General features: G+C 41.3%; 1 pseudogene; it reads right to left on the bottom strand.

The window, feature by feature from the left end:
- Positions 1-6,666, bottom strand: part of LOC140709646 (uncharacterized) — a 35,561-nt pseudogene extending 28,895 nt beyond the window's left edge.
- Positions 6,667-15,301: the final 8,635 nt, after the last annotated feature.

Genomic DNA, 15,301 nt, shown 5'->3' with positions numbered 1-15,301 from the left:
AAGTGAACAAATACTATGGTGTTATGAAAGGAAAATAAAACTAGGGACCCCAATCCACTATGCCAAAAGGAAAACATGTAAGAAGCTGCCTTTTCTTTTGTTCCAAAGGAGGTAGCTACAGATAAAAGGTTAGGTATCTCCATAGTAGCTGCTCTATGCACACCTTATCTTACATAAAGTGCTGATTTACTGAGTGTGAGATGAATACATAACTGACTATTCTCCTATCTGCTCCTTTTCTCTTGCCACAGGTGGATTACCACACCCTCCCTCTTTCCCCTCCAGCCTACTTTTCCCTTTTAAACAATGAAGCTCTCAAACTCATCTTTGGGGAAAGCCACTGACCTCTCTCTGGGGCATGTGCTCAACCTTGGCAAAATAAACATCTATTAGCACATCAAAAAGCTTATCCACCATAATCAAGTGGGCTTCATCCCTAAGATGCAAGGCTGGTTCAACATATGCAAATCAATACATGTAATCCAACATATAAACAGAACCAAAGACAAAAACCACACGATTATCTCAATAGATGCAGAAAAGGCCTTTGACAAAATTCAACAGCCCCTCATGCTAAAAACTCTCAATAAATTCAGTATTGATGGAATGTATCTCAAAATAATAAGAGCTATTTATGACAAACCCACAGCCAATATCATACTGAATGGGCAAAAACTGGAAGCATTCCCTTTGAAAACTGGCACAAGACAGGGATGCCCTCTCTCACCACTCCTATTCAACATAGTGTTGGAAGTTCTGGCTAGGGCAATCAGGCAAGAGAAACAAATCAAGGGGATTCAGTTAGGAAAAGAAGAAGTCAAATTGTCCCTGTTTGCAGATGACATGATTGTGTATCTAGAAAACCCCATCGTCTCAGCCCAAGATCTCCTTAAGCTGATAAGCAACTTCAGCAAAGTGTCAGGATACAAAATCAATGTGCAAAAATCACAAGCATTCTTATATACCAGTAACAGACAGAGAGTCAAATCATGAATGAACTTCCATTCACAATTGCTTTGAAGAGAATAAAATACCTAGGAATCCAACTTAAAAGGGATGTAAAGGACCTCTTCAAGGAGAACTACAAACCGCTGCTCAGTGAAATAAAAGAGGACACAAACAAATGGAAGAACATACCATGCTCATGGATAGGAAGAATCAATATCGTGAAAATGGCCATACTGCCCAAGGTAATTTATAGATTCAATGCCATCCCCATTAAGCTACCAATGAGTTTCTTCACAGAATTGGAAAAAACTGCTTTAAAGTTCATATGGAACCAAAAAAGAGCCCACATTGCCAAGACAATCCTAAGCCAAAAGAACAAAGCTGGAGGCATCACGCTACCTGACTTCAAACTACACCACAAGGCTACAGTAACCAAAACAGCATGGTACTGGTACCAAAACAGAGATATAGACCAATAGAACAGAACAGAGTCCTCGGAAATAATACCACACATCTACAGCCATCTGATCTTTGACAAACCCGACAAAAACAAGAAATGGGGAAAGGATTCCCTATTTAATAAACAGTGCTGGGAAAATTGGCTAGCCATAAGTAGAAAGCTGAAACTGGATCCTTTCCTTACTCCTTATACGAAATTAATTCAAAATGGATTAGAGACTTAAATGTTAGACCTAATACCATAAAAACCCTAGAAGAAAACCTACGTAGTACCATTCAGGACATAGGCACGGGCAAGGACTTCATGTCTAAAACACCAAAAGCAACGGCAACAAAAGCCAAAATTGACAAATGGGATCTATATTAAACTAAAGAGCTTCTGCACAGCAAAAGAAGCTACCATCAGAGTGAACAGGCAACCTACAGAATGGGAAAAAATTTTTGCAATCTACTCATCTGTCAAAGGACTAATATCCAGAACCTACAAAGAACTCAAACTAATTTACAAGAAAAAAAAAAAACAACCCCATCAAAAAGTGGGCAAGGGATATGAACAGACATTTCTCAAAAGAAGACATGCATACAGCCAACAGACACATGAAAAAATGCTCATCATCACTGGTCATCAGAGAAATGCAAATCAAAACCACAATGAGATACCATCTCACACCAGTTAGAATGGCAATCATTAAAAAGTCAGGAAACAACAGGTGCTGGAGAGGATGTGGAGAAATAGGAACGCTTTTACACTGTCAGTGGGAGTGTAAATTAGTTCAACCATTGTGGAAGACAGTGTGGCGATTCCTCAAGGATCTAGAACTAGAAATATCATTTGACCCAGCAATCCCGTTACTGGGTATATACCCAAAGGATTATAAAACATTCTAGTATAAAGACACAGGCACATGTATGTTTATTGCAGCACTGTTCACAATAGCAAAGTCTTGGAACTAACCCAAATGCCTATCAATGATAGACCAGATAAAGAAAATGTGGCACATATATACCATGGAATACTATGTGGCTATAAAAAACGATGAGTTCATGTCCTTTGCAGGAACATGGATGAAACTGGAAACCATCTTTCTCAGCAGAGTCACATAAGAAGAGAAAAATCAAACACTATATGTTCCCACTCATAAGTGGGAGTTGAACCATGAGAACACATGGACACAGGGATGGGAACATTATACACTGGGGAATGTTGGGGGCTGGGGGGCAGGGGGAGGGATAGCATTAGGAGAAATACCTAATGTAAATGAGTTGATGGGTGTAGCAAACCAATATGGCACATGTATACCTATGTAACAAACCTGCATGTTGTGCACATGTACCCCAGAACTTAAATTAAAAAAACAAAGAAAATCAGTATATAGAAGAATGAGATCCAAATTATGTCAAAAATTTATATTTACTTATACGGAAACATAAATAAAAAACAAAACAAAACAAAAAGAAGCTAACATAGGAATACCCTGACAGTATCAGGAAGGGGCGACAGACTTAGGCTTGCAGTCGGGCAGTCACGAGGAAAGTCACAAATGAGGAGACTGAGTGGGAGAAAGAAGCCTAGCAAGTAGGGGGAAAGGAGGCTTCCTGGGAGAAGGAGTCCAGGGGCCCCAAGAGAACCCCTCACTCAGCAAGGACTGAAAGGAAGGCAGGGCCAGGTGGTCTGAAGAGCAGCCAAGGAGGCCAGAACAGCTTCCAGGTCCCCTGGCCTCAGAGAAGCCTCCTCCCTCCTGAAAGGCTGAGTGCCTTGTGCTCTGTCTGCCCTGTCTATCCCCTCACCTGCACGGGGGCCTGGCCGGCATCTTCTCTCTTCTCCCCAGGGCGCTTCCCCTTGCTCTAGCCGCCTGATGAGTTCTGGTTTAGAATGGAGAATTCCTGCTCACAGGGAAAAAAACCATAAGGTGACTCCTGGTTGTAGGCTCCAGGGGCCATTTGCTGGAACCACCCAGGGCAGGAAGGGAGGGAGACTCAAGAGGGGGAAGGCTCAGGAGGACCCTGTCTACCATGCTCAGAGTACAAACCCCCAGGGGGAGCCGCAAGGTGGGGAAAGAGGCCTGCAGGTGCCCAGTGGCAGTCAGTATGAAACTTTACCAAAGGTAGACCTTCCTCAGGGGAATAGAGAAAACAACATTCTTGTCTCTGAACCTAACCCTATGGCAACATCAGAGGCGCCACAGGTCAAATGTTAGGCTCGAGGGAAGCCACGCTTACCTAGTGAGACCAGGTGGCTGTAGTTCTCCAGCGTCACCTCCCTGTACAGGGCTCTCTGAGCAGGATTCAGCAGCCTCCATTCCTTCTGGGTGAAATCCACAGTGACATCCCCAAATGCCAAGAAAGCCTGTAACACAAAACCCAGGCATGCTCACCAGGGACAGCGTTGCACTCAGGCAGTTGGAGGATTCCAGGTTCTGCCACCTGTGCCTGGAGTTCAAAGACCTCCGTCTCTGCCTGGCCCCAGTATTTATGGAGGTAGGTAGTCTTAATGGGGCTTCCTAGAAGCACAGAGAGTTTCAACTGCGTGGAGCTTTAAACCTAGGCAGCGACAAGAGGAAAACTCAAATTACCCACAAATTTCAGATGATGAAACAGGCACAAAACATTTAAATACCTTTCTCAAAGCAACACAGTCAAGAAAGTGATAGAGCCTGGGTTTCAGCTCTCACTGTAAAGGGTTATGTCTTAACCAGTAGGCAGGGCTCTGACATTTCTCAGTGAATCTGCACAAGTTAGGAGGGGATCTGGGTCAAGCTAGATTAGCTTGCAAGGTCATGAGGTATATCTTGACTGATGGTTCTCTCTACCTTGGGGTTCTGCTTACAATTTTTCCATAATGAAATGATTAAAATCAGTTATTTGGCCAGTCCACAGCCCCAGAGGCATTTAAAAAAACTGCTGGGCCCAATGGTTGCTGTTACTCCCACTCCAATAACCAAGGAAGCCCTACCAACCTGGTGAGGATGAAACTCACCTTTTTTCCCTTGCCCAAATGCGTATATATGGGGCTTGGGGAGTCCTGCCCTAGAAACCATAAAATCTAATCAGACGAGTTTTATTACTCTTATACAATGTGGCTCACTTTCCAACCTGACTCTGGTACAGCATCACATGACAGCAGATGCTGAAGGAAGTTATTTTAGCCCAAAATATACTTCTTTGACAAGTTTTGAAGTGGCTGCCACAGGCGCAACATACTGAAATGGATAGCCCCGCAAAGTTGCCTTTAGTGGGAAAATTTGCATCTGTAGCAAATCTCCACTAATGTAGCCAGATCTCCTTCATTCTAAGCCTTTCCTAGGTCTGGAAGAGACAGCCAGTTTGACACATGGTGGCTCACACCTGCAATCCCAGCACTCTGGGAGGCCAAGGCAGGTGGATCACCTGAGGTCAGGAGGTCAAGACCAGCCTGAGCAACATGGTGAAACCCCATCTCTACTAAAAATACAAAAATCAGCCAGGCGTGGTGGTGGGCACCTGTAGTCCCAGCTACTCAGGAGGCTGAGGCAGGAGAACTGCTCAAACCGGGGAGGTGGTAGTGGCAGTGAGCTGAGATCACGCCACTGCACTCTAGCCTGGGCAACAGAGCAAGACTCTCTCTCAAAAAAACAAAAACAAACAAAGAAACAAAAATAACTGAAAACATACATTTACCATCTATTCTGTGGGCTGCCAACTAAGAGGCTTCATCTACATAACAAGAACTTTGATCTATGCAATCCCCTTAACTCTGGCATACTTCTGATTCCAGGCTTTAGGCAACAGCTTAAGTCTCTCAACCAATTGTCCACTAAAGAATACCTAAGTGCCCCCATGAGGTGTAAACCCGTTTGGAGATACTGGATATTTGGGAGGAACCCATGTGTATCTTCCTCATATTGATTTATGATTTTCTGAGGCAGGATCTCGCTGTGTTGCCCAGGCTGGCATGCAGGGCAGCCAACATAGCTCGTTACAGCCTCCACCTCCCGGACTCAACTGACTGGGCCACCGAAGTAGCTGACACCACAGGCATGGGACACCACGCTCTGCTAATTTTTTATTTTTCTAATTTCAGGTAGAGACAGGGTGTCTCGCTGTGCCGCCCAGGCTGCTCTGGAACTCCTGACCTCCCACAGTGCTCAGCCTGATTTATGATTTTACCTGAAATTCCTGTCTCCCTGGATTGTATAAAATTAACCTGCAAGCCGACCACCTCGGGCACTTTCTCAGGACCTCTTGAGACTGAATAACCTGGGCCACAGTCACTCACACTGACTCAGAATAAACCTCTTTAAATATATTTTGCCATCATTAGTAGGGCTCCAGGGAAGAGACCACCTGGGTCCCCACAGCTACCTCACCTCCCGCGGACGCTGCCCCACGCAGAGGCCCCCACACATGTCTAGAAGTGCCCGTGCCAGGACAACTGGTCCCGGCCTACCCTCCCATCCAAGGAAGACAGTCCCAAGGCGGCCTGCCCCCAACCCAAAGCAGCAACCCTTCCCCAAAACACGCGGGCGAAGTCCTCCCCGGTCCCGCCTCCCACAACAAAGTCTGGAGCACCAAGAGTCGGAGGGAACCCGAGTCGGACCTAGTCCATCAGTCTCTGGGCTATAACCCCCACCCAACCCGTGGACCCAGTCTGTGGCCGAGTCCCCCTCCACCTCCAGCCAAACGATCCGCGTGGCAGCTACCTAGGCCGCTGGCCCGTCCCCACCCGAGGAGCAGCGACACTGGCACACGGAGACCTGGGTTGCTCGGCGCCCCTGTGAAATCCGGGCTGCCTAACCGCCACTACACACAACCAGGACGGAGACCGAGTAGCGGCCCAGACCCGGGACGCTCGGCGAGCCGCAGCACCACAGTCCACTCCAAGGCGCGGCCTGGGTCTCCGCCCCTCCCCAGAACATGGAGACACCGGGTCTGAGGCAGGGCGCCCTACGGCCCCAGCAGCGCCCTGGCGTCCCAGGCCTTCCCGGCCCTTCTTCCTGCGCAGGAAGGGCGCTGGAGAAAGGGACCCGGAGGAGCGCGACTCACCAAGGCGGCTGACGGCGAAACGAGGCGCTGAGTACACCGACGGTGGACTACCCACCTCACGGTTCGCTGACGCCCAGGGATCTGGACCGCTCGGTCTCCGCCCCTCCCCAGAACATGGAGACGCCGAGCCTGAGGCAGGGCGCGCTACGGCCCCAGCAGCGCCCTGGCGTCCCAGGCCTTCCCGGCCCTTCTTCCTGCGCAGGAAGGGCGCTGGAGAAAGGGACCCGGAGGAGCGCGACTCACCAAGGCGGCTGACGGCGAAACGAGGCGCTGAGGTCACCGACGGTGGACTACCCACCTCACGGTTTGCTGACGCCCAGGGATCTGGACCGCTCGGCGCCGCCCGGGACTACGCTAGGCAGAATCCTCAGCGCGGCCGGGACTACGCTACCCAGAATCCTCGGCACGGCCCGTGGCTATGCGACCCTGCGCTTCGCATCCCCTCGGTAGACTACACTCCCCAGGGTTCTCGGCGAGTCGTCCAGGTACACGCCCCAGAATGTTGGTCAAAGCCGTTCACCGGGGTCTGCGCGACCCGGAATCCTTGGAAGGACTCTTGTCTGACAGGCGCCGCGACCCTGTGGTCTTTTGGACGCGGAGGGATCCTTTCAGAACCGGCGATTTCTTTTATTTATGTAGCCCTATACATACAATAAGAATATTTTTCCATTTCTATGATATAGGTAAATAATTTTCTGTCTTTTGATTATGGTTATATCTTTTTTTCTTTTCTTTCTTTTTCTTTTTTTCTTTTTTTTTTTTTTTTTTTTTTTGCTATGTAGTCCTTTTGATCTCTGAGAGATTTTCCTACGGATTTTGTGGTTTTATCATTCTCATTTAGATCTCTCAATGGTTTAATTTTTCTCCAGGTATACACTGTGAATATATACTTATTTTTAAAATTTTCCAATATTTTATTTTCCCATTAAATTTATTAAAAATATAGTCTTTTACCACATAATTTAAGGTTTCAGCTACATCATTGAGTATACTCACAATTTACATTTGCATTTCAATTTCTGATTTTCCCCCATATATCTAATTATGCATCAGTGCCACAATTCTTTCATTATGTAGGGTGTATAATATGCTGATATCTTTTGTGGCTTGCCAAACCACATAGACTTTGTATTTCAGGCCTTTACTAGGTATACTTTCTGTTTGCTTTTTCTCTTTTGGTTTTAAATTTTTAATTATTCTGGATAAATATTAGTTGTACATATTTATAGGTTACGTTATATTTTGATACAGGCATACAGTGTTTAATGGTCAAATTAGGGTTATTGGGGTAACCATCCCCTCAAGCATTTAGCATTTCTTTGTTTTAGGAACTTTCCAGTTCTCTCTTTTATTTTTAAATGTATAGTAAAATTGTTCTTAACTATAGTCACTGTATAGTGCTACCAATTACTAGAACTTATTCATTCTATCTAACTGTATTTTTGTACCCATTAACGAGTCCCTATTTATCCCCTCTACCCACCATCCTTCCCAACCTCTATTAACCATCTCATTCTACTTTCCGTCTCCATGAGTTCATGTTTTTAGCTCCTACAAGTGAGTGAGCACATGTGATATTTGTCATGCTGTGCCTTATTTCACTTAACATAATGTCCTCCATTTTCATCCATGCTATTGAAAATGACAGAATTTCATTCTTTTAATGACTGGCTAATATCCCATTGTGTTTATGTACCACACTTTCCTTTTCCATTCATCTGTTGATAGACACTTTGATTCTATATCTTTACTATTTTGAATAGTGCTGTAGTAAACATGAGAGTGCAGATATATTCTTGAAATACTGATTTCCTTTCTTTTGGATATATACGCAGCAGTTGGATAGCAGTGGGATAGCAGTGGGATAGCAGTGGGATTGCGGGATCGTATATATTTGTTAATTCTTTTGAGGAACCTCCATACTGCTCTCCATAGTGGTTATACTAATTTACATTCCTAACAACAGTGCATGCTGGTTCCCCTTTATCCACACCCTCACCAGTATTCATTATTGCCTGTCTCTTGAATAAAAGCCATCTTGACTGGGGTGACATGATATCTCATTGCGGTTTTGATGTACATTTCTCTGATGATTAGTGATATTGAGCATTTTTTTCATACACTTGGCTGTTCGTTTGTCTTATTTTGAGAGATATCTGTTCAGATCTTTTGCCCATTTAAAATACCAGGTTATTTGTCTTTTTCCTATTGAATTGTTTTAGCTCCTTATATATTCTGGCAATTACTTTCTTTTCAGATGGATAGTGTGCAAATATTTTCTCCCATTGGATTGTCACTTCACTTTGTTGATTGTTTCCTTTGCTGTGCAGAAGATTTTTAGTTTGATGTGGTCTCATTTGTCCACTTCTGCTTTGGGTGCTTGTGCTTTTGCAGTCTTACCAAGAAACCTTTGTCCACACCAATGTCCTGGAGTGTTTCCCCAATGTTTTCTTCTAGTAGTTTTATAGTTTCAGGTCTTAGATTTACCTTTAATCCATTTTGATTTGATTTTTATATGTGGTTAGGGATTTACTTTAGATAGGGATTTAGTTTCATTCTTCAGCAAATGGATATCCAGTTTTCGCAATGCCATTTATTGAAATGACTATCTTTCCCCAATGTAAGTTCTTTGCACCTTTGTGGGATATGAGTTGAACTATAAATGCGTGGACTTATTTCTGGGCTCTCCACTCTGTTCCATTGGTCTGTGTGCCTATTTTTATGCCAGTTTTGCTGTGTGGATTACTATAGTTTGCATAATTTGAAGCCAGGTAATGTGATTCCTCCAGCTTTATTACTTTTGTTCAGGATGGCTTTGGCTATTTTGGATCTTCCATGGTCCCAAATAAATTTTAGGATTAATTTATCTATTTCTGTGAAGAATGTCATTGATATTTTGATTGGGATTGCACTGAATCTGTAGACTGGGTGGAATGGACATTTTAGTAAGATTAGTTCTTCTAGTCCATAAACATGTACTGTCTTTCCATTTTTTCTATCCTTTTCAATTTCTTTCATCAATGTTTTATAGTTTCTGTTGTAGAGATCGTTCACATCTTTGGTTGATTTTATTCCTAGGTATTTTATTTGTAACTGTTATAAATAGGTTACTTTCTTGATTTCTTTTTCAGATTGTTTATTGTTGGCATATAGAAATGCCACCAATTTTTGTATGTTGATTTTGTATCCTGAAACTTTACTGAATTTCTTAATCAATTCTAATGTTTTTTGGCTGAAGTCTTTAGCTTTAACTAAATATAGGATCATATCATCTGCAAACAAGGGTAGCTTCACTTCTTCCTTTCCAATTTGAATACCTTTTCTTTGTCTTCAGTAATTCCTCTAGCTAAGATTTCCCAGTACTACGTTGAATAAAAGTGGGGAATGTGGGAATCCTTGACTTCTTCCAGATCTTAGAGGAAAGGCTTTCAATTTTTCAGTTGTGGGTTTATCATATATGGTTTTTATCATATTGAGGTATATTCCTGTTACACCGAGGTTTTTTTTTTTTTTTTGGTTTATTATGAAGGGATGTTGAATTTTACCAAATGCTTTTTTGGAGTCCATTGAGATGATCATATGGTTTTTGTCTTTTATTTTTCTGATGTGACAACATTTATTGAATTACATATGTTGAGCCATACTTGCATTCCTGGGATGAATTCCACTTGGTCATGATGAGTAATCTCTTTAATGTGTTGTTGAATTTGGTTTGCAAGCATTTTGTTAAAGATTTTTGTGTCTCTGTTTATTGGAGATATTGCTTTATAGTTTTCTTTTTTTTGTTACATCTTTGTATGGTTTTGATGTTAGGATAATACTGACATTATAGGATGAGTTTGGAAGTGTCCTTCTTTCTTTTTTTTGAAATAGTTTGAATAGATAGATGTTAGTTCTTTTTAAAATGTTTAGTAGAATTCAGCAATGAAACCATCAGGTCCTGGGCTGTTCTTTGATGGGAGACTTTTTGTTACTGCTTCTATCTCATTTATTATTAGTCTACTCATGTTTTGGATATTTTCATGGTTCAATCTTAAGTTTTATGTATCTAGGAATGTATCAGTTTCTCCTAGATTTTCCAGATTAATAACATATAGTAGCTCATAATCATTTCTAATGATCCTTCAAATTTCTATGGTATCAATTGTAATGTCTCCTTTTTTCATTTTTGATTTCATTTGTTTTGGTCTTCTCTTTTTTCTTAGTCTGGGTAAAGGTTTGTGAATTTTATCTTTTTAAAAATTATACTGTAAGTTCTGGGGTACATGTGCAGAATGTACAGGTTTGTTACATAAGTATACACGTGCCATGCTGGTTTGCTGTAGCCATAAACCCATCATATACATTAGGTATTTCTCCTAATGCTATCCCTCCCCCAGACCCCCACCCTCCAACAGGCCCCAGTGTGTGATGTTCCTCTCCCTGTGTCCATGTGTTCTCATTGTTCAACTCCCACTTATGAGTGAGAACATGTGGTGTTTGGTTTTCTGTTCTTGTGTTAGTTGACTGAGAATGATGGTTTCCAGCTTCATCCATGTCCCTGCAAAGGACATGAACTCATCCTTTTTTATTGCTGCATAATATTCCATGGTGAATATGTGCCACATTTTCTTTATCCAGTCTAACATTGATGGGCATTTGGTTTGGTTGAAGTCTTTGCTATTGTGAACATTGCCGCAATAAACATACAAGTGCATGTGTCTTTATAGTAGAATGATTTATAATCCTTTGGGTATATAGCCAGTAATGGGATTGCCGAGTCAAATAGTATTTCTAGTTCTAGATCCTTGAGGAATCGCCACACTGTCTTCCACAATGGTTGAACTAGTTTACACTCCTACCAACGGTGTGAAAGTATTTCTGTTTATTCACATCCTCTCCCGCATCTGTTGCTTCCTGACTTATTAATGATCACCATTCTAAATGGCATGATATGGTATCTCATTGTGGTTTTGATTTACATTTCTCTAATTACCAGTGATGATGAGCTTTTTTTCGTATGTTTGCTGGCCACATAAATGTCTTCTTTTTTAAACTGTCTGTTCATATCCTTCACCCAAATTTTGATGGGTTTTCTTTTTCTCATAAATTTGTTTAAGTTCCTTGTAGATTCTGGATATTAGCCTTTTGTGTGGATAGATGGATACATTGCAAAAATTTTCTCCCATTCTGTAGGTTGTGTCTTCACTCTGATGATAGTTTCCTTTTCTGTGCAGAAGCTCTTTAATTAGATCCCATTTGTCAATTTTGGCTTTTTGTAATTACTTTTGGTGTTTTAGTCATGAAGTCTTTGCCCATGCTTATGTCCTGAATGGTATTGCCTAGGTTTTTTCCTAGGGTTTTTATGGTTTTAGGTTGTATGTTTAAATCTTTAATCCATCTTGAGTTAATTTTCATATAAGGTGTAAGGAAGGGGTTCAGTCTCAGTTTTCTGCCTGTGGCTAGCCAGTTTTCACAACATCATTTATTAAATATGGAATCCTTTCCCCACTGCTTGTTTTTGTCAAGTTTGTCAAAGATCAGATGTTTGTACATATGTGGTGTTATTTCTGAGGCCTCTGTTCTGTTCCATTGGTCTATATATCTGTTTTGTTACCAGTACCATGCTGTTTTTGTTATTGTAGCCATGTAGTATTGCTTGAAGTCAGGTAGTGTAATGCCTGCAGCTTTGTTCTTTTTGCTTAGGATTGTCTTGTCTATATGGGCTCTGTTTTGGTTCCATGTGAAATTTAAAGTAGTTTTTTCCAATTTCCTGAAGAAAGTCAATGGTAGCTTGATGGGAATACCATTGAATCTATAAATTACTTTGGGCAGTATGGCCATTTTCACGATACTGAGTCTTCCTATCCATGGGCATGGAATGTTTTTCCATTTATTTGTGTCCTCTCTTATTTCCTTGAGCAGTGGTTTGTAGTTTTCTTTGAAGAGATCCTTCACATCCCTTTTAAGTTGTATTTCTAGGTATTTTATTCTCTTTGTAGCAATTGTGAATGGGAGTTCACTCATGATTTATCACTCTGTTTGTCTATTACTGATGTATAGGAATGCTTGTGATTTTTGCACATTGATTTTGTATTCTAAGACTTTGCTGAAGTTGTTTATCAGCTTAAGGAGTTTTGGGGCTGAGACGATGGAGTTTTGTAAATATACAATGATGTCATCTGCAAACAGACAGTTTGACTTCCTGTCTTCCTGTTTGAGTACCCTTTATTTCTTTCTCTTGCCTGATTGCCCTGGCCAGAAATTCAATACTATGTTTAAAAGGAATGGTGAGAGAGGGCATTTTTGTCTTGTGCTGGTTTTCATAGGAAATGCTTCTAGCCTTTGCCCATTCAGTATGATAGTGGCGGTGAGTTTGTCATAAATAGCTCTTAGTATTTTGAGATGTAGTCCATCAATACCTAGTTTATGAGTGTTTATAGCATGAAGGGGTGTTGAATTTTATCAAAGGCATGTTCTGCATCTATTGAGATAATCATTTGGTTTTTGTCATTGGTTCTGTTTATGTGATGGATTACGTTTATTAATTTGTGTAGATTGAACTAGTCTTGCATCCCAGGGATGAAGCTGACTTGATCATCGTGGATAAGCTTTTTAATGTGCTGCTGGATTCGATTTGCCAGTATTTTATTGAGGATTTTCGCATTGATGTTCATCAGGGATATTGGCCTGAAATTTTCTTTTTTTTGTTGTGTCTCTGCCAGGTTTTGGTATCAGGATGATGCTGGCCTTATAAAATGAGTTAGGGAGGATTCCCTCTTTTTCTATTGTTTGCAATAGTTTCAGAAGGAATGGTACCAGGTCCTCTTTGTACCTCTGGTAGATTTTGGCTGTGAATCTGTCTGGTCCTGGGCTTTTTTTGGTTGGTAGGCTATTAATTAGTGCCTCAATTTCAGAACTTCTTGTTGGTTTATTCATGAATTTGACTTCTTCCTGGTTTAGTCTTAGGAGGGTGTGTGTGTGTCCAGGAATTTATCAATTTCTTCTAGGCTTTCTAGGTTATTTGTGTAGAGGTGTTTATAGTATTCTCTGATGGTAGTTTGTATTTCTGTGGGATCAGAGGTGATCTCCCATTTATCATTTTTTATTGTGTCTATTTGATTCTTCTCTCTTCTCTTTTTTAATTAGTCTGGCTAGCTATCTGTTTTGTTAATATTTACAAAAAAACAGCTCCTCGATTCATTGATTTTTTTGAAGGAGTTTTTGTGTCTCTATCTCCAGTTCTGCTCTCATCTTAGTTATTTTTTGTCTTCTACTAGCTTGTGAATTTGTTTGCTCCTGCTTCTCTAGTTCTTTTAATTGTGATGTTAGAGTTTCAATTGTAGATCTTTCCCATTCTCTTTTGAAGGCATTTAATGCTATAAATTTCCCTCTAAACACTGCTTTAGCTGAGATTCTGGTACGTTGTGTCTTTGTTCTCATTGGTTTCAAAGAAGTTATTTATTTCTGCCTCAGTCTCGTTACTTACCCAGTAGTCATTCAGGAGCAGGTTATTCAGTTTCCATGTAATTGTGCAACTTTGGGTGAGTTTCTTATTTCTGAGTTCTAATTTGATTGCACTGTGGTCTGAGAGAATGTTTGTTATGATTTCTATTCTTTTGCATTTGCTGAAGAGTGTTTTACTTCCAATTATGTGGTCAATTATAGAATAAGTGCTATGTGGTGCTGAGAAGAATGTATATTCTGTTGATTTGGGGTGGAGAGTTCTGTAGATGTCTATTAGTTCCACTTGGTCCAGAGCTGTGTTCAAGTCCTGAATATTCTTCTTAAGTGTTTGTCTCATCGATCTGTCTTAATATTGATAGTAGAGTGTTAAAGTCTCCCACTATTATCATATGGGAGTCTTAAGTCTCTTTGTAGGTCTCTAAGAACTTATTTTATGAATCTGGATTCTCCTGTATTGGGCGCATATATATTTACAATAGTTAGCTCTTCTTGTTGCCTTGATCTTTTTACCAGTATGTAATGCCCTTCTTTGTCTTTTTTGATGTTTGTTGGTTTAAAGTCTGTTCTAACAGAGATTAAGATTGCAACGTTTGTTTGTTTGTTTGCTTTTGCTTTCCATTTGCTTGGTAAATCTTCCTCTATCCCTTTATTTTGAGCCTATGTTTGTCTTTGCACATGAGATGGTCTCCTGAATACAGCGTACTGATGGGTTTTGACTTTTTATCAAATTTGCCATTCTCTGTTTTTCACTTGGGGTATTTAGCTCATTTACATTTAAGGTTAATATTGTTATGTGTGAATTTGATTCTGTCATTATGATGCTAGCTGGTTATTTATTTATTTTTGAGACGGAGTCTTGCTCTGTTGACCAGGCTAGAGTGCAGTGGCGTGATCTCGGTCACTGCAAACTCTGCCTTCTGGGTTCACGCCATTCTCCTGCCTCAGCCTCCTGAGTAGCTGGGACTACAGGTGCCCACCACCACACCCGGCTAATTTTTTGTATTTTTTTAGTAGAGACGGGGTTTCACCGTATTAGCTGGGAAGGTCTCAATCTCCTGACCTTGTGATTTGCCCACCTCAGCCTCCCAAAGTGCTGGGATTATAGGCGTGAGCCACCATACCCAGCTGCTAGCTGGTTGTTTTGCCCATTAGTTGATGCAGTTTCTTCATAGTGTCTATGGTTTTTACATTTTATTTTGTTTCTGCAGTGGGTAGTACTGGTTTCTTTCCACATTTAGTGCTTCCTTCAGGAACTCTTGTAAGGCAGGCCTGGTAGTGACAAAATCTCTCAGCATTTGCTTGTCTTGAAAGGATTTTATTTCTCCTTCACTTATGAAGCTTAGTTTGGTGGGATATGATATTCTGGGTTGAAAAAAAATTTTTTTAAGGATATTGAATATTGTCCCCCACTCTCTTCTGGCTTCCA

Source organism: Chlorocebus sabaeus, chromosome 2 (genome assembly GCF_047675955.1).
Source record: "Chlorocebus sabaeus isolate Y175 chromosome 2, mChlSab1.0.hap1, whole genome shotgun sequence".
Classification (NCBI taxonomy): Eukaryota; Metazoa; Chordata; class Mammalia; order Primates; family Cercopithecidae; genus Chlorocebus; species Chlorocebus sabaeus.
The sequence above is the reverse complement of the archived record's forward strand: the minus strand, read 5'-3'. Positions and strand labels throughout refer to the sequence as shown.